We start from the raw sequence: 18,855 nt of genomic DNA on the forward strand, positions 1-18,855 counted from the left end.
ATTCTCAAATAATAAAAATTAACTGTGTGTGTGTGTGTGTGTGTGTGTGTGTGTGTGTGTGTGTGTGTGTGTGTGTGTGTGTGTGTGTGTGTGTGTGTGTGTGTGTGTGTGTGTGTGTGTGTGTGTGTGTGTGTGTGTGTGTGTGTGTGTGTGTGTGTGTGTGTGTGTGTGTGTGTGTGTGTGTGTGTGTGTGTGTGTGTGTGTGTGTGTGTGTGTGTGTGTGTGTGTGTGTGTGTGTGTGTGTGTGTGTGTGTGTGTGTGTGTGTGTGTGTGTGTGTGTGTGTGTGTGTGTGTGTGTGTGTGTGTGTGTGTGTGTGTGTGTGTGTGTGTGTGTGTGTGTGTGTGTGTGTGTGTAAACAAAACCATTAAATAATCTATATGATACGAAAACCACCATAATATGAACTCGAAAACCAGCGGCCACCCACGGACTTGTGTGGGTACGTCATCGTAATATTGTGCGTGACATCATAATAATATGTATACAGTATTATATTGTGCGTAATATATAGATCGTCACTGATTTGCATAAGTCACGCGTTTGTTAGTGGATGTCGTATAGACTACCGCTGTGCGACGTCTTATATATAAAGTCGCGTGTATTATTATTTACGGGATACGCTTGCAGCGATGTGCGCTAAACATGATAATATTGACATGTGAGTCTATATGAAGCGCTTGGACCCAGTCTTGAAAACTACAGCAACATCATATAACATTTCTACAAAGAACTAAACTTTACAACCTTATTATAATATGATGTATCGGTGTATCTTTACTAATGTTAATGTTAAATAGCCCATAACCTTAGTTGTTGAGACTTAAATAAATAAAAAATAAAATATGCGAGTGAAATGTATATTATGCATTTACCTATATAGGAGGTACCTATTGCAACAATATATTTTACTGTAAACACCGTGACGATTGGCGCAATGCATCTGACGGCGATGTTTCCGGCAAAGAGCAGAAGATTGCGTTTTATCGTGACACTCGCATATAGACGTGACGCATATAGATGGGCCCGACGTTACTTATTAATATGACATATGAATTTGTGTGTGTGTGTGTGAAGAATGGGTATATATGGGTTCAATGGTTCATATAACGATCGATGATATAAGTTACGGATAATAATATAGTGCTCTCTATGATACTATTATTATATGCATCAATGCATCATACACTATATTATCGTGCAATGACAATAATAATAATAATAATAATAATCGCGTACTTATATGTTACAATATTCTAGTGCCAGCGACGACGGCTAAAACTATTGTACGCAATCGCGCATCGAGACGATTACACGATATTATCATTAGTATAACGGCCGTTTTCCGCCGCGGCGGTGAATAACGACATTCCGTTAAAGTGTTTTTTAACTTAACTCGCGTTAAAAGCTGCTGTTATATATACCTATAATATATTACGAACAAACCGATAAAATGCACTAACCCTTTTAACGTAACGACGTTACGGGTCGAGCAAAAAATCTACTACATACGTTTCACTGCGCTGTCCTCTGCAGCATTGCGTGTAGAACATACTGTAGGTGAGTGGGCGTGTGTGACATTGAGTCAAACAACGTCGTAATCTGAACGAATGGATCCTCGCAGAAAACATTTTTTGTGTCCGAATATAATATTGCCTATATTTGACCCCTTTCTGCAGCTAATGTAATGTGATAACAAGATATTTCAATCATAATTTATAATTCAAAATAATAAATTTTATTATAATTAGATTTAATGGTATTATTTTTTAGTAAATTTAAATTAAAATATCTAATTATAATACGACCGTCATGGCGTCATTTAAAATATAATAATACACAATTCGTAAATAAGTTAGGAAAAAAAGCAGAAAATGTGTATTGCACACAACTCACTGGATACACTATACCCATAGCATTATCTGCTGACTTTATATAGAACAGCAGAAAGGTATAAAGCCGAATTTAATAAAAAATATAACATTTTTATTATTTTCATACTTTTCCATTCTTCAAAGTTTTAATATTTATTAAATGAAAAGAACAAATGACAATCAATTAATTGTAAGATACAACAATAATAATTTATGGACAATTGGAAAATTTAGGTTTACTATACAGTTGATATAGTACAATTGGCAGGTAGCAATATAATTTTATTTTATATAACGCTATAGTACCATCTATACTAGTTCCTATTCAAAGGTTATTAAATTACGTTCAAAATTCACAGAATTGGAAAGTTTACATAATGAGTATTGAATTATGGCCTATGGGCTTGACAATTAGTAAAAGGTATTAATAATCCAGTTTTGTATTTTAAACACCGAGGACAACTGCGAAAAATGATATTGTAAAAAATTTAGAAAAAGATAATTTTTTTATTTATAAATTGAAAAATCTGTATTAATGAGACCTATGTTTAAAAATAACAGTTACAGTTTAATAACAAAATATAATATTTCAACCAAGTATAACCAGAGTTTTTATGTTTTAAACGACTTATTAAAACATAAATGTCTTAAATCGAAGTGTATATTGCCTATATAGCGATTGGGTTATTATTTTATCAATGTTATCACATTATATTTGCTGCATAAAAGGGAACAAGTATAGGCAATATTATATGCGGACACAAATAATTTTTTCTTGCGAAGATCCATTTGTTAATTTGAAAGCAATACCAATAACTATATTTTCATAACATACCTACGCCTCAGTCACGCGACTTGATTCGTCGTTTACTTTGCTTTGAAAATATGTGTGTATGTGTCCTCATATAGAACCCCCAAAAACCCTCTCTGTTCAATACAATTATGCATGTTATTTATTTACCACACTCTTTTGTAGCTGTTTTGGTTCAATCGCAATCCAAAGAAACGCCCACTAAAAAAAAAAAAACAACCTCACATAGATTGTTGACAGTTGATGTTGATAATTGATTATAATAATATACTGAACCGATTAACACTAAACTGCTGAGGTCAATTTTTTGTAAATACAAAATTATTCGATTCGATTTTGATTAAGTATAGTCGCCATTTCACGACATTTACAAAATCAGTGCTCCTCACAGCATTCTTCTCGAAAACCAATATCGATTATAAATAAGAAAAAATTTTAGATTCAATTATAAACCAAATATTTATGAGTATTTTGCCGTTTTACATGGAGATGAATAATAATAATAGTTTTTAGATCAATACGTCATGTGTATATACGTATAAGCTCAATAATTTTCGATTTAACGCGCGTTATTAATAAACAATTTGATATCTGTTTTGAATTTCAATGATTTGAACCACTTTTTAACTTTTTTTTTATGAACGTGCAAACGTTATATTATTACGAGGTACAAACAATTTGTTAGCAGCCAACGAACAGGTTGTGATTAACGAAATAAAACAGTTAAATACACGTAGGTAAGTATAATATATTATAGTAGGTAGGTACATTATTTTACATCAGACGAAAAAGTAGCGATTAATCGTAATTAAACGGTTAACCGAATGATAAATCAAGACATTTAAATCAACGATCTGTAATAATAATAATAATCATTGCCGGCTATAAGAGGGGGAAAAAGCATATAGGTGTATAATAAACATATTATACTATAATCGCGCGTATTCTTGCGGGAGAACATTAGTAGAAGTTCTACTAATACTGTAGAACAAATTCTTCTTTTCCGGCTCGTTCGCCGACCATTAACGGGCCGTCACCGCAAAAACAACGAGGACGACCATTTGCTTCCTCATCCGCCCATTATTAATTTCTTCGCAGGTCTCGCGCCGCCCGACAATCTGAGGTCATTCCGGCGACGTTGTTTTGGTTTTCTTAATGGCACTGCAGCCGCCCGAAATGAGCAGTTCTAATAAAACGCCTCCGTCCCTAATTAAATGATTCGCACCCGCCAAATGTGCTCAGCCTACCCATATTCATAATATAAGGGTGAGCCGCCGTCCCAGGTGGGTTTTGCTCTTTGTAAGCGCACACGTATACCTAATTCAGGATCGGGAGGAATCGAATTTCGAACATAAAATGACGATATAATAACATAATATTAAAATCCATCTCACCCCGCCAACGATAGAAAATAGTGGAAATAAGGTTATATTATCCAATTCCGGGTTCACATATTATACTTGACGACACCCATCAATCGTTGCGAATACCGTTTTCAAAATTCTATTATTAGTTTTTTTTCTGTCTACAAAATATAAAAAATGTATGACGGGCGACCGAAATTGTTTAAAACTTATACAAGACATCATACGATTCCAATTTTTTGACCAACGAAAAAGTTGTGAGAGAAATGACGCCGAGATTAATCCTTGGTACTCAGCACTCGGGGGGTAAGGAGTATTTGTATTTTAAGAATTCAGGCTCGATTTAAACACCTACTCGTATATCTACTGAATTTGTTCGTATCTGACCATCAAATATAAATGTTTTTTTTTCTTATGTACAGATTATATCAATTAAGAATTGACCGATTTCAAATACACTGTGAAAAATAAATGACTAATAAGCTTTGGAAACTTACTCAATAACAATTCCGAAGAATTCCATTGAAAAAAATCTTCGTTAATAAAAAAGCTTTAAAGACTCACGCCAATACTGTATTTTCATATATGCGGGGTGGTGTGTATCTGTGATGCCCTTATTTTTTTTTAATAACGATAACTTGCTGTATTTCTATTAGCATGATTCTCTCATATTTTAAAGACCGCACTAGAAAATCATGATATGATGTTCATTAAATTGATTTTAATTAATAGTTATAAAATATTGCAATATATTTTAATTTTATGGAATTTAAATAATATGGTTCTCAATAAAATCATGATTAAGTATTTGACTTTTAAAAAACATTAACTGTTCAATGATTTTAGTTCATATAACGAAAAAATTAAAAACGTTGTGCTATCAAAAATATTTATATTTTTTTTTAAATTTAGACTATAACAATTAAAATATTAAAAATTAAATATTGTAAACATATATATTTTAGTATTTTACTAAACAAATGAGGCAAATATTACGATAACCGCGATATTATTTATTATTACGACTATAATTGTAACGATTTAATAATAATTAATACTTTGTAAAATCGATTATGTAGGTAGGTATTTATAGACTATAATATTAGCCATTAAAATCGAAATTGGTGACGAGAAGAGAAGTCATAAATAGCCAATAGGAATATTATTGTATGTATATAAAATGCTGATCAATGAATTGAATAAATATCAAATATTTACGCAGATAATTTATTTTAAATGCAAATTAAGTTAATAATAGGTAGGCTTAATATTGGTTGTTTAATATTCAAATTATTTGAAAAAAATAATAACACTAAATAAAAATATTATTTAATCCACATAACGTTTAATATTTACAAGATACATTTTTTTTTTTACATTCAAATTTACATTTTTCAAATAACAAAAAATCAGATTATTAATCAAACATTACATTTCATGTTTGTCAAGAGGCTTAAAAGTTTCATTTTATGAAATCATAACGAAAAGCAATACACTTACCGTTATTTCAAGTATCACTCTCTATATTATTATTGTTGACATAGTTACTGTGGTGGGAAATGTTATTTAAATCGATTATGCACAATAAGTAATAGTGACATATTATTATTAATTTTTTTGATTTTTGACATGTTTTCATAAAAGCGAAGACTTGATTTATTTTATAACACACTTTTACGACCTACATAAATTAGGTATACCTACAATATTATTTTTTTTTTTATTCCAGCTACAATTCCCATAAAACTGAATATATTTCATAAATATGAAAAACAAAACAGAGCAAAAGTAACATTGTTTTTTTACATAATATTATTCATAAATATCGAAAAAATTATCAACACAAACACATAGTGTTAGTTTCATGATAAAATTTGGTCTTTAATTTAGCAATTTCCTGTTAAAGTTATATTCGATTTGTCGTTTAAGAAAAACTAAAACGTAGGTACCAAATAAGTAATTTTTTCGTAAATCAGCGATATTTCAAAGTTTTTTCCATATGCCAATATAATATATAACCACGTTTATGATATTATTAAGATGGCGAAAACTATGCACTGAAAAATATTTAGCAATACGAATCAAAAAATTGTATACAGTTCATTAATACAACGGAACCTCTATATGTCGAATTTTCGATAATTCAAATTTTGTTTTCACCCGCAACCGATTGGAGTTATCCAGGTTCCACTGTACTTTCATACATACTTGATGTTTGATTTCGTAGATGTCTATAAGGTTCTTAAAAAAAAATGAACATATTTTAAAGTTTAGTGATGGAAAATTTTCAAAAAAATTATTTTAATATAAATGAGTAGGCCTTACGGGCACTTGGAAAAGCATTCTGAATCAGTTTACCAAATTGAAAATAAAACTTTTGCTAAAATGTTAAAACTGTAGGCGCATCATCAGATAATTGCTGACGGGAACTCGTCTTATTTCATCTCGCCTCGGTGCAAGAATATTAATATTATTTGTAAAGCAATAATTGATATTCACAGAAAATGACTCAGCAACAATGGTGAAAACTTAACTAGGTGCGATTCAGAATCATACGATTTGTTGTTGAGAGTTTTATCATTACGCTAGGTCGTTAGAAAACCAAAACTATTTACTTTTAAAACTAGATTTCTTATGTATGTGAGTTATAGATAATTTTATCATAATATCATATTTACGACACAGAAAAATGGACATTGAAAATAATTTTTTCCGCGGTGATCACGGTAATGCATTACTCGCTGGTTTCATTCGGAATTTAAAAATCATATTTATTCAGATCATAAGTAGTGCCGTAGTACGAGGTCTGGACTTAAACTTTACGGGGGATAATTTTATCTAGACTTTAAAAATTATTCGACAGCGTAAAGCTTTCAGTGGGAGTTTTACAGATGACAATTAACGAGTCTATATATGAATATAAAATGTTCAAAGCCTTCTCGCCTGCCGACGAATCAGTGCAAAGCAAACGGTTTTGAGATGAATATTTTTTACACGAAAGAAATTAATGTCTAGACATTAATTGAAAAAATAGTCACACGCGCACAAAGCCAGCTCGTATTTACCAGGAAATTTACTTCTGGTAACTTTTCAACCCCATGGACCGATTTTTTTTTTTATTTAAATAATTCAAAGCTAGCTTTATCTAAACCCTCGCGATAAATCACGGTTTTTTTTTTTTACACAAACATACTTACACATTATAATATATTATATTATATAGATGCGTATGTATATAAATATACATATTATACATTTCCTTATCGGACTGTCATCGCGGAATCCGTTCTCGTCGTTCCGGATCTATATTCTATATTATACGGCCGCGATTGATTTGTAACGGATGAATACGTTTGTGTCTTCACCGTTTGCGGCGACGGGCGGGTTCGAGTTCGATATCGGCAATCATTATTAGCGCCATTACTGGCCGCGGATGTCGACAATCCTGCATGCAGCAGCGAACCCGCACCGGTCGAATATGAAATGCTGAGAGAGTCCCGCCAGTGATTCTGTAACGGATAATCATAATCATTATATTAATATAATATTATTAATTGTACGGTTACAAAGGCGCGTGATGGCTAGGTCGGCGTATTTATATTGTGCGTTATTATTGTTGATATTATAATAATATTATCAGCAGCTCCTGTATATTATAATAATACTGTTGGCGCCTTCCCCCGGGCGCGCGACGATCTAATGATTCGCTGTCAATTACAATTAAACACTATATATGTATATGTGTATCGAAATGTATATATTATAATAATATGTAGTAATATTGTTGCACCTATCGCACTGTATATGTGTATCGAAATGTATATATTATAATAATATGTAGTAATATTGTTGCACCTATCGCACTGTATTTGTAGCCCCGCAACCGCGAAATGTTTGAAACAACGGTGCAGATAATATATTGTATACATCTGCTGGTAGACACCTACAGCGTATAAATTATGGTAATGTAATGATATAGTCGTTATCGACATCAAACGAACATTATATTGATATCGCGCCACCGTCGTAGTCGTCGTCGTCGTCGTCGATGACATCGCCGCCATAGTTGTTACAACAACAGCAGCAATATTATCAAATATTATTGTCTCGATTTCGTTATGAAAAGTCGCGACCACTAACATAATTTTATACGAACGCGTGCTTGTGTGTGTGTATCATATATGTGATCCGCTAGGACTCTGACTCTGACTAAAAAACACGAGTATCATAATATTATTCTTATTGATAGGTATTAAGATTTAAAATATAAAATCACTGTTATAGGAAATCTCACGTTTTGCGTTTGTCTAGCAGCTTTAAAAATGGAAAAAATATTGCACATCCGCGATTCTAGATACCTATTTCCCGAGCTTGTGCTGTTTATTCTTTAAATTGAATCAATCCAGCATTATTCCAATCGTATAAAAATCCATAGATCTACACGCCCAGGGCAGGTTTTCGATAACATATTATACCTAACTAAAGGCTCTTATACAGTTGACGATGATTCGGATCTTACCAAAACGTAAAGCTGGTGAATGGTGTACCAATCTCAGGCAGCGATCATGGCTCCTTTACTCTGTACTCTTCTCATTAACCAACTCTCAAAAACATTCTCATCGCAACTGCACTGACAGTTAAAAAATTACACCACCCCATAAAAACTCCTTTAATCGCCACTGATGACGAACAGTCATATATGTATATCTAACCTGTACCTTATTGATATACGAAATGGCGCTTTAAACTTCAAATTCAATTAAAATCCAATCTATGCACATTGCAGTCGATGTCATTAAAAAACGAAAATTACATGAAAGTAAAGCTAAATACAGGAATAACATTCGATAAACGCCTCAACTGGTACCCACCCACGTATACACATGATGAAGGAAGCATATACATAATAACAAAAAACGTTTACTTCATAGTACATATTCGATTATGCAATTCATTCAAACTCAAAATTCAAGCTAAATATTTGTAAGGTCTTCCACAAACATGAATGTAACGTCATAAAAATTTGGGCTTCTACCGAAATAAAAAATCAAAAATCTCAATCGTAAACGCCCCTTTGTAAAGTCGCAAATCATATTATTCATGGCACATGCCTATCCATATATTATGCAAACTGTAGACAATACAATCATCCTGTATATATCTACACTTGAAGCTAGAGTATATGTTGGCTGCAAGAACTACCACCCTCGTATGCCTGATAATCTTACCCGTGTTTCAAAAGAAAACGGTGCCACGACTTATTAATAAACGAATATTTTTTCTTATGTAAAAATGAAAAAACTTACAAAGTACAAAGTAAGCTCATCGTATGGACAAGCCAATTTTATCGCATATATTATGAAAGATTAAATATATAAAAAGTTCGTCTACGGGTCGGCAAAGTTTATTGATATCGGTATCGTCTTACAATATTATTATAATATTCTTGGAGGTCATTCTCGTCGTAATTTAATAACCGCAGGTACATGGCCAGAGCTCGAACACGTGGAAGTCACCTTATTATTATCATCGTGATGAACGATGGTTATATACAGGCGAATCTTTTGTATGATGTTTTCTAGTTGGAATATTTACACGAACAATGAGAATATTTTGCCGATCTCTAAACAGTCTAGCATATTATTAAATATAGATGGTATTATGCTGTATAAAACGATTGAAATAATTTTAATTAAGTACCTCATCGCTGCAGGTACCGTATTTTGTTTCCCGCCTAGCTTGAAAATCTCGTATTTTGTATGCATTTTCTTTTGATAACAGATTTCAGACGAACAATTTATTTTTTATTTTTATTCGTGTTATTTTTATGCAGTGAGTTACTTTTCTAAATAATCATGTTTGTTACTTCAGGTATACTATATTAATATGAGAATCTATATGTTGACAAATGACAAGCTCTTATTTTGAAATAACACATAGGTAGCACACAAAAGTTACAATATAATTAAAAATAATATATAATAATACTGGATACGTCATTATATTGTAGTCCAATATACATCTCATTCATTCGATTGTATTGTAATTGCACACGTCATATTATTATTTGCCAAAACCCTCTAATTCTTGGACATCGACAAATATTGAATTTCAAGCTTTTTACGTCACCTGACTTCGTTATTCTCCGTCTGGACCTTATATCCTGTTACACAAATGATGAGCTCACGTTTTCACCAGGATATAACTTATGGGGTGTCAGTCCCAATCACGGATTAATTCCATATAATAAGATATTGTATAATTTGGTGCTTGTTACTAAAATTTACTTTCAAATTAAACCTAAAACCCTAATGTTACAGTATCTGCTCGGTGATAATGTGTAGAAATCTCGTAATATTTTGTATAGTATAGGTTAGGTTAGGTTAGGTACCTACCATACTGTCATCAAAATCTATCTGATCAATCATCATCGAATTTCAGAACATAAAATCAAAATATATAACACATCATAATACAGTGAAACGTTCATGCTCAACGGACTCCTATATATTATATAGCGGACACCTCTCTCGAACGGACAATATTAAAATGTCGAGGCAAATAAGATATTTTTTTTTTCAATTTAGTAAGCAGAAATAACCTGTACGTAGCGGACACTTTTGACGATTGTTACGTTACTGTCCGTTGTGTACAGGTTTCACTGTAACATATCAATAATATCATGAATCGATAAAAATATGTATTCCCCTTAATAATTATTGTAATTTTGCGTTCCATATGTTTCGATTCTTTCGTACGGCTCGTTGGCTATATTATGTTTATCAAACTTCGATGATAAACATTTACATAACATTAATGTCGGTGACCGATGACCCCTAAGACAGTAATATTACAATATTATACGCGGATACCCTTCGTAGTACCCGTTTTCCAAGTAGGCACTATTCGATTAATTTAAAATAAAAACATCCCTATAGACTTCACCAAATTGCATATGTTCTTTTCTCAAATAGTTAGAATATACATAAATACTATATTGAAGTAAGTAATACTTATCCTATTTACCTAGCCCCACTTCAATATAGTAGTTATGTATATTCTAACTATTTGAAAAAAGAACATATACAATTTGGTGAAGATTATAGGGATGTGTTTATTTTAAATTAATCGAATAGTGCCTACTGGGAAAACGGGGCTAGGTAAATTGAGTCCGAGATAAGTTTGGTACATTTTGAAAGCGTTAAATTGAGTGCCGGGAAAAAATAGGTAGTATGTAAGTTGAGTCCCGGAAAAAATAAGGCAGTATAGGTAATTTGAGTCCCAGGGAAAAAAGATTTATATGCATTTAAAATTTAAAAATGTGCACTATAACATTTTTATTTGTGATTTGTGGACAATTCATGGACTGCATGTATATGATTTTGAAAATAGCAACATGCATTTTTATTGCATAAAAAATAATTATATAATTAATAAAAATGCAAGTTGCTATATTCAAAATCATATACATGCAGTCAATGAATGTCTACAAATCACAAATAAAAACTGTAGGTATAGTGCATATTTTTAAATTGTAAATGCATATAAATCGTTTTTCCCTAGGACTCAAATTACCTACTACCTTATTTTTTCTGGGACTCAACTTACCTATTACCTATTTTTCCCCGGGACTCAATTTACCGAGTTAGGGTCATTTGGGACTCAATTCACCAACCACGATTGAAGTAGTGGCTATGAAATTACTTATAATATATGGATTATTCCGATAAAAAAAAATAGTTTCGTATGCCGCCATCGAATCGTTCCTATTTCCGGATCTTCCGGGTATCCACGAGTTATTATACCCGCAAGTATGTCACTCCCGACGACTATGGATTTAGAGGTATCGTTTGACGTTTGTTTCCCGAAATGCGGTCCAGTCGTTTCGCTCTACTGCAAGGGTTACGACGACACACACACGCATACATGGGCTGTTAAGCACATATGACCCACTCGGTTTCGGCGTACGCGTTTGGATAAAAAGAGCGCGCACGAAACAGTTTGATATTTTAACATATTAATACGTTTTCGATGTGAATTTGTATGCAGGCTCGCATTCTACGGCCGTTGTTATATTATATACGCAGAAACAACTGAATTACGATGTTCAAAAACAAATACGCCAATAAGAAATTCCGAAAATTATTAACATTATCATTGTTATACACTGTAATATTATTATGCATCCGGAAAGGAATTGGCCGTAATAGGATATCGTTGGGATCCCGACGGGCCCATCAGACCCAGATAGGAAATACAAGCGATATCGCGGTTACTTGTTTTCAATTGCTTTCGTATTATTTATCAATACAAAATATTACGATAATACTTTTTTATCGCAAATACACGGCATTTTTAATATAATAATATTATTATAGGCAATCAAAAATCTATACGCAATGTTCCGCGTCAATTTTTCATTAAACATTTCAAGTGCGATAGGCCATAATATAATATTATAACATAATATCAGCATGACGATAAAATGTGAGTCAGAAAATATGATTACTTGGTATCTTCATTACAAACTTTCAATTAAAAACAAAAAATGTTCCCGTAAACTATTTATTCTGGCGATGAAATTTGAGATCGCTCCTGAACTTCGACGGACAGTTTTAATAATCCGTCTCTAACTTAGATATTTATACATTTACTTTGACAGTCTGTGAAACTTTGCATTAATCCACCCACCGTAGCACATAAACGATTATGAAAGTCACGGTAAAACTATTTAGTCATTTAACAGCAGCAACGCTAATATTATGTACAATATTATAATATTCTATATATATATAATATAGATAATGAACTTAATTATTTTTTCATGGCTATTTCACTTATTTGTACGTCTCACTTCTGAAAAGTCAGTATTGGTTTGCAATTTAATGTACATGAAAAATCTAAAAAACGACATAATAGGATAGGTATCTAAAATAATAATTATCATATTATTGTGTATTTTTTGTATTAATATTTGATATGTTAAACTTTATATCATCATTTTCCACTAAAGTGAGTCGATCAGATGAACGTTGGACAAAGTAAATTAGGTTTCAAAAACATAAAATAAATAGTTTTTGTTTTAATTTTATAAAAGTTTTTTTTCGTTGTTTTCAGTTGATATGGCTTTGAAACAGATCCTTTGTTAATATTCAATGATCATCAGTATAGTATTAATTAATATCGTGTTTCATATAAATGTATAATAGATAAATAAATAAAAGATTTTTTTTGTTTTTTCTAAACATGCGTTTTTCCAAAGTAATTATACAATAATAATAATGTCTTAAAACTTGTTTTTTAAAATCAAGTTTGAAAATAATATTTATTAGCCCTGTAAAAATATTTTATAAATGCTCAACTCATAACTAGGTATATCCACCTAACTATATGATTTATGACGAATAAATTGTGTTTCTTGCTACTTCTTAATATTACTGATTCCGCGTTTCTTATTTTGCCAAATGTCGATAGAGATAACAAAATGTCTACCAAAGGACTTTATCGTAAATTGCAACTGCTATGAGATGCGCATTTACACTTCAATCGGATGCTAAACACGAATTGTTTAAAAAAACAAACACTTCGCCATTCGATGATCAGAAAACGCATTTCATGTGTTTCGAGTTTGTTGCAAATCGGATGTCGTATATTATTGTGTATAATATCGGCGTTAAAATTGTTTTTCAAGACGTGCGATGTGTAACGGTGTCATATAATTCTAGAAAATTTCCTTGCTGATGACTGCAGCGTTTTCCATTGTTAACTTTCGATTGTAAAAAATATAGTACGCATAATGTTTAGAATATTAAATTGAAAAGAAAAAGGGCAGATGAAAAATTAATTTGAAACTTAAACAATCACTATAGATGTAATAAGAATGACTAAGTCTGTGACGTGTTAATTAACGCGTTTTAAACTGTATTCATATGCTATACATAATACATATATGCATAATATAATATCATATCATATTTTTTTTAAATTTTTTTAATTATGTTGTTCATACGTCTTATAAGCTATTTTAGGCGTAAATAAAACTTTTTAATTTTCCCAGATCTATTTTTTTAATTTTCAGTTTCTGAACTTTGGTGTTTTTTCGGAAGTTAATATTGTGTTGAAGTTCTCGAATTTTTCCATACTTTCTGGAACGCACTTGGAAAAAAGTTCAAAAATCCCTTTTTTTGAAAATCGTCCTGATTTTTGACCCTTAATTATTCTGCCCACCCAACTTTTTGGTCCTTTAAAAACAAAATAGACGCAATTGCCTACCTACCTGACAATAGGTAGTCTTATTACCGTTAGTGATGACGTTGTTAGATAATGATACGTACTTGATGATAAAAAAATCTTGTTCACGCACACAACAATGTTTTTTAGTGGACGACAATAGTCTTTCGTTTTATGTTAACCGCGTTATTATGCAAACCACTAAATAATTATCGTGTACCACTCGACGGTCTAATGGCCAAAGAGTTTTTAAACGTTTTTAACACAAATATAATATACATATAAATGTATATATTTGAAATCGTAGTTTGTTTCGTTATGATGCTACTGTTGGAGGTATATTATATTATTATTTTGGTACGTGACTGGTGGACGGTCACGTTTTAATAACAACTACAAGTGGATCATTAATTCCGAATTATGATTCACCGAGCACATACTCAATCCCGTTTCGTTCTTTAATTATTAAGATTTTATTTTATTTTTGCTACTGTGAACGACACGCAAATGGTTTTCAATCGATAACCGCAATCGAGGTTTTACCATGAATAATGAAATAATTTTTTTGAAAAATTGATGGACCAATTTCAAAATAATATTCTAATTTTTGATGAATCTAAATCTACGAGTTATTAAACTTTATGAATCAAAATGATAAATTAATAATCTAGAAAATAGATCGGTGGCGGACTATACTGACGACAAAAACCAAAACTATTTTAGATAATAAATCAGTGAAATATAATAATCGTTTTCAATTTTAATTTTTTAATTTTCTACGTATTGATGGATAGCTTAGGTCTATACTTCTATCCATTAAAAATTTAATAAAAAATAAATATTCATATTTTTATCATTTGGCGTCGGAATCACTGCTCACACGGACAGACGATATATTTACATTTAAATCATTAATAATAATTATTACTATTTAAATTATTTCCCGTGCCATCGCGTAGACTTCTGAGTATCACCAGTATTAGGTATGCGTACCACAGTTTCAGATCCTACGGTATGGGGTACTCTTATAAGCGTTGAAAATAATATAGAGGAGATGATACCAATATTTATACATAAGCTACCATACAATGCACGGTAATACTTAGCCTAGAAAGTAGAAGTCGTCTTCACTACAAATTTCTAAAAATTATAAAATGCTTATAAATAAATATTTATTAATATAACTTTCAAATTATTTGATTTTTTTCGAATCAACCTGTACAAACATTTAATTATCGAGCTGAACTCGTCAGCAGAACGACCACTTCTCAAGCAATAAAAGCTGAACTAATAACACAGTAACGGTATTAACGATTGGAAGCGATTCGTGAAGAGTTTAATTAATGGATTTTTTTTTACCTTGAGCACCCATGGGTGTAACTTGAATGCACAATTCACGCACAGTAGATACCATTTTTTTTTGTTAAAATATTGTTTCCAATACATGTATATATATATATATATATATACAATATAGTTTCGTACTTTTATTTCCGTATTGGCATATAATAAGTATTCGTGTAATAAGTAAATTTATTTTACTTCTTAACTCTCTGGTCTCTGAGTCATATTTAATCAATATGTTATCAAAACATGACGTACATATTGATATATAATTTAGCTAGTATACAATGTAATATTATTGTAATCAGCTGTATCGGGCGTTAAGCTCTTTTCGATTTTTCAAATACACAGCTTCGTGTCAATCTTATTTTAATTACCTATATATAATAGATACTGTTTATTGGTACTTTTAACTTGTAAGTTTAAAAATAAACCTCATTATAATACAGTACACCTTACCTCATCGTAAAGTTAAAATATAGAAAAATCTTAAACATCATGAATTTTACAATAATACGCGTGGACGAAGTAAGGTATCTTTATACAGCCTATCACGGTCAAATATTATGTTTGTATTTGAAAATGAAGAATAAAATTTTTAATTCCAATGAATTAATTATTTTTATACAAAGATAAGACAAATGGATTATTATTTATTAACATATGGAAATCTTAGTGCCGACTGTCGAGTCCATGAATCCACTTACGCTACCACGCCCAAAAAGAAATTTAATTTCGAAAACCAATCAACCGAGTGATATAGCATTAAGTTTTTTTTTTTTATTTCATTTTATTGGTTCTCAGCCCACAGGCCCACCGTGTTTATATTGTGTATTGTGTGTACGACGGAGAGAGACGAAAAATTCTACGTACGACATGGGTAGAAATCCATTTAAATTTCAGGGGGGAGGGGTTAACATTTTTAACAAAAACTTGAGGAGCCATTGGGGATTCTCGTACTTTAATATTATTGTATAATTGAGTAAAGCAAAGAATTAATACTTACTTGTAAAAATGATTAACTGTCCTTGTGCAATGTATACACTGCAGGATATCATCGTCGTCACAGTATGGTCGTGGCCAGTAGGGCGTAATAAATCGGAGGCACTCGAATTCGACGCAAAAAGAAACGGTTTTTGGAAATAAAGAAATACAATCACGAGATGGTGACTTAGATTTTGACTGTTTCTCGATATAGGTTGAGTTATCTTAGGGTTAGGTCCCGCGGGAATTCCGTTTTGGGCATAGTGCTACTGCTACATATATTATACCGGTGCATGATACGTTAAATCCTAAGGGTGTTTTATTTATTTATCGGTCAGTCTGCAGCAGTTGTTAAGCGCAAACTGAGCTAAAAATACGTTACTGCCATATTGTAATCATATCCGTCCCCAGAAACAATTTGAGGAGATCGCGGCGTGTGTACTTAGGGCGTACCCAGAACATTTTCAAAGGTGAGGTCCAAATTATTGTGATCTATTTGCCAACCGTATTAAAGAATTAGTAGTTTTCACCGGGGTTGGTAAATTGAGTCCCAAATGACCCTAGCTCGGTAAATTGAGTCCCGGGGAAAAATAGGTAATAGGTAAGTTGAGTCCCAGAAAAAATAAGGTAGTAAGTAATTTGAGTCCCAGGGAAAAACGATTTATATGCATTTAAAATTTAAAAATATGCACTATACCTACATATTTTATTTGTGATTTGTAGACATTCATTGACTGCATGTATATGATTTTGAATATAGCAACTTGCATTTTTATTAATTATATAATTATTTTTTATGCAATAAAAATGCATGTTGCTATTTTCAAAATCATATACATGCAGTCCATGAATTGTCCACAAATCACAAATAAAAATGTTATAGGTAGTGCACATTTTTAAATTTTAAATGCATATAAATCTTTTTTCCCTGGGACTCAAATTACCTATACTGCCTTATTTTTTCCGGGACTCAACTTACCTACTACCTATTTTTTCACGGGACTCAATTTACCGCTTTCAAAATGTACCAAACTTATCTCGGACTCAATTTACCTAGCCCCGTTTTCACCTTATAAGAGTAGGTATTTAGTTCTGTCAACCAATGGATCAATGGATTGGGGGGTCTCGACCCCCTTCCACCCATTGAATACACCCCTATTGAGCACAATATCGTAAATCTAGCGCTGCGATTTCGATGAATACTTCAATATTATAATATTCAGGTATGTAAAATTGTTTGCATACATTATGGCCGTATATGTATTGTTTTCGCCGCCAGCACTTGCTTGGGAAGTTTGCTGAACAACTTGCGAAATGTGTGGGAGCAAATGATAATATTAAAAAAAATACGGTACCATCAGTATATAATAATTCATAGATTTTTAAAACACAAACAATAAAATATTGTACAACGCCCAATACGTCTCTTCGGACGATTGTAATAATAACAATACTAATACGAATAATAATAATAATAATAAATGACAATTAGTGTATAATAATTATGATACACTTTAAAGAGCACAACAATTGCGCAATATACAAATTAATATAAATAATAATCAACCAATACAATAATAATAATAATAATAATAACGATACCGCTGGTCACAATGATGGCGGAATCCCACGACGATGACGGATATTGATGTGGAGGGCGGCTTTCATTTGGGCGAATAACCCAAAATAACATATCGTTTGGGCGAATTTATATACATCATTTGGGCGAAATGTACACACACCCCTAATTTATCTAATACATCGTTTGGGCGAGCCGAGTTATTAAAAAAAAAAAATTGTTATATAATATTATTCCTAAAAAATAATTTATAAAATTATGACTAATTGTCACAATATTATATTTAGTCATCATATTGATTATAATTTATAGACTATATAATATACGTTTTCCTTCCCATTTTTAGAGACTTAGGACTCTCAGTTAATTCTAATTGGTATATGGTTAAAAATGTGTTATGTTGTAATTGTCATATATAATTTATTATCTTATAATTTGTTATTAGTATGGTACCTCATATCCATTATATTATATTCTCATATAAATTGTCATATTGTCATAATATTTTATTAAAAATAGTACCTAACTAGTTTTTTTAATTTTAACTCATATTTAATATGATCGTATTTATTATATGTTAAATATAACATGTTACTTCCCTATTATTATTCAATAATTTATAAATTCATCTAAACGATCGGTTAATTTCTCGCCCAAATGAATGACGCCCG

General features: G+C 31.5%; 1 protein-coding gene and 1 long non-coding RNA gene across 2 annotated transcripts in view; one reads left to right on the top strand and one right to left on the bottom strand.

Moving 5' to 3' along the window:
- LOC107169398 (lachesin-like) overlaps positions 1–18,855 on the top strand; it is a 138,547-nt gene that overhangs the window by 94,118 nt on the left and 25,574 nt on the right. The gene's annotated exons all lie outside the window — the stretch shown is intronic.
- On the bottom strand, positions 5,465–18,617 carry LOC149054867 (uncharacterized). Its single transcript, XR_016192011.1, has 3 exons — positions 18,208–18,617; positions 7,245–7,556; positions 5,465–6,288 (listed from the first exon to the last, which is right to left on the bottom strand). It is a non-coding gene; the product is annotated as an uncharacterized LOC149054867 (long non-coding RNA).

Source organism: Diuraphis noxia, unplaced genomic scaffold (assembly GCF_037042655.1).
Source record: "Diuraphis noxia isolate RWA-SAM2 unplaced genomic scaffold, SU_Dnox_SAM2 contig0005, whole genome shotgun sequence".
In the NCBI taxonomy this organism is placed as follows: Eukaryota; Metazoa; Arthropoda; class Insecta; order Hemiptera; family Aphididae; genus Diuraphis; species Diuraphis noxia.